A 2457-nucleotide genomic window follows, 5' to 3' on the forward strand; every position below is an offset into this window, starting at 1 on the left:
TTGTGCAAGTATGATAAATGGGTGCATTGATCTCTTTTTTGTTGTAGTGCAACACCTTGGAGATGCACATAATTTGATATTATAGTTCTATAACATCTTGGAGATGCACACAAGTTGGTGCCTCTTTTTCTACTATCAATGATGTTTGCTGCAGAGATTTTACTTGAATTCTGGTTCTTGGTTGAAAGCCCCTTTTCATCATAGTTTACTTGAAGGCAGCTTCACAATGATTCTCATAATGAGGGAGTCATCTTTGGAAGCAATATTTCTAAGTTTTTATATTTATAAAGAACCATGTTATATTTGTTTGTTTTTTGTATAAGCGGCAAATCTTTTAAACAGATATTGTGATTAAAATTATGACAGCATCGATGTTCATCACTATTCTTTTTGGACTTGAATAGATCTGTGTATAAATTACACATAATGTCTACGAGTAAATTATTATAGTTTGACTTTCATGTCGACGTCTTTCTTGGATCTGTGATGAAGCATAGTCATCTTAGTACTATGTTGCTTTCTACATGTCTTCTCATGACCTTATTACAGATTCTGTTTATATGGTTTTAAACAAATATGATATTTTTATAGCACATTTCGTATAAGCTTTTCTCCTACTACAGAGATAACTTTACTCCGTAAACTTGCAGGTCAGTTCTGATGTATGTTCAATAGCTCAATTTTGTTTTGACCTACTACATTTAGTCAATGTTAGCTCTAGCATCAACACTAACTGTCACTCTCATGCCACCCCATGGACGCCTCTGACCGAGGTGCAGGTCGGTGCTCCCCTTGGGTACATCCACCAGATTTTCCTTCTGCAGTTTGTTGAAAATGAAGTGCTTCCACCAGCATGAATATTCCATGAAAATCAGACTTAATGTTGGTAAAACATGATGCTCCAGTATCTATAGATATCGTCTAGAACAAGGATATAAATTATCATCTGCATCCCTATGCTGTGTTTTGACGGACGGTTGTGGCTGAACCCGCAAATCCTCATTCAGATTTAGATGTACAAGATAAGAGTGTCGAGAAAGTCAATATATGGCTTAGTGCGGCACATATGTTGTCTACTAGGTAGTTATGCAGACATCCTTCCACCTAGGTGCTTATGCACACTTGTACTTTCTGTTGTAGTAGTTAACTGAAGTGTTTGTTTTTTTAATATGATTTCTTAAGATATAATTTTAGTCAGTAAACTTGCAGGTCAGTTCTGATGTATGTTCAATAGCTCACTGATTCCTTTCCCATCGAACTCTGTTTTCTTTCTTTCTTTTAATCGTTGTTTTGGATATTCACTAATTAGCCTGACTATATACATACCAAACATCAGGTACGTCACTAATTCACTTCCTTCCCTTCCCTTCGTCCCTCAGCCCCTTGCTCGTGGCGTTGAAATGGTGGCGACAGGCGATGGCGGCGGCGTTGTCGATTGCGGTGAGGACATCCCGTGGCAGCCCCCGAAGCACCAACATGACGCCACCTGGTCTGCCATCTCCATATGGGTGAGTTCTCTTGATCCCCACCGTACCCTCTCACCTCCTCCAAATTCCTCGACCCCTAACTTCTCGATCCCTACCAGGCTACCACGATCTGATCCGAAGGCCGATGCAGCTCCGGGCTATTGATAATGGAGGTTCAGGATCCTTCCTCTCAGCACCCACTCATGGCAGAATCAGCAGCGTGCCACGCGGATGGAACCCGGCCGAAATCACGGGATGCTTCCATACAGGGCTCGCCAAGATTGCAATTCTGAACTTTTTTGTAAATAAAGTGAAGAGTGGGACATGATCTGTACTTGTGCTAATAGAAAATATACAGTACTTGTGTAGGTGCGGGTTTTGTTTTAACATTCCAATTGTTGTTTATCCTTTTGTCGCTGAAAATTCTTTACTAATTATGACATTCATTTTATTTCTTCTAGATGTATCTCGATCCACTATGTCTGATCATAAGGTGACAATGGCGGCATAGCAGCCCGGAGGAGACGGCGGCGAGCCCCCCTCCTCCAACTGTAGCAATTCACCAGGCGGCGGCACGAATGACCTTCATCTCTAGATGCTTCCCTGCACACCGATGAGATTCACGCCGATGGTCTTGACTCCTCACCAATGTCTTTTAGGCCTGAAGTCCCTGTAGTACCCAAGGTCGAGTGATCACTATTGCGCCTCGCCGTGTCCTGACTCCTAACCAATGTACTTTAGCCTCCGGTAGCTCATCACTTTTTAGTGTTCCATCTCCTTCTATCAAGGTTTAATGTTCTTGTACTATTTTTTTTTTGAGACATGGTCACAGTTTCTTTATGCATCATTTTTTTAAAGAAATCAGAGATCTTGTTATGTAATGTTTAGTATCTCTTTGTACCTCTGATTTATGCACCAAACTAGAAGGGGGTCAAGAAGGCATGGATGTTTAATATTTTTTCCAATAATATATGGTGAAGAAATAATTTGA

General features: G+C 40.7%; 1 long non-coding RNA gene across 1 annotated transcript; it reads left to right on the plus strand.

Annotated features, from left to right (window-relative positions):
• The first annotated feature begins 1093 nt into the window (after positions 1–1093).
• Positions 1094–2208, plus strand: LOC119367200. Its single transcript, XR_005176224.1, has 3 exons — positions 1094–1508; positions 1586–1835; positions 1928–2208. It is a non-coding gene; the product is annotated as an uncharacterized LOC119367200 (long non-coding RNA).
• Positions 2209–2457: the final 249 nt, after the last annotated feature.

Source organism: Triticum dicoccoides, chromosome 2B (genome assembly GCF_002162155.2).
Source record: "Triticum dicoccoides isolate Atlit2015 ecotype Zavitan chromosome 2B, WEW_v2.0, whole genome shotgun sequence".
Classification (NCBI taxonomy): domain Eukaryota; kingdom Viridiplantae; phylum Streptophyta; class Magnoliopsida; order Poales; family Poaceae; genus Triticum; species Triticum dicoccoides.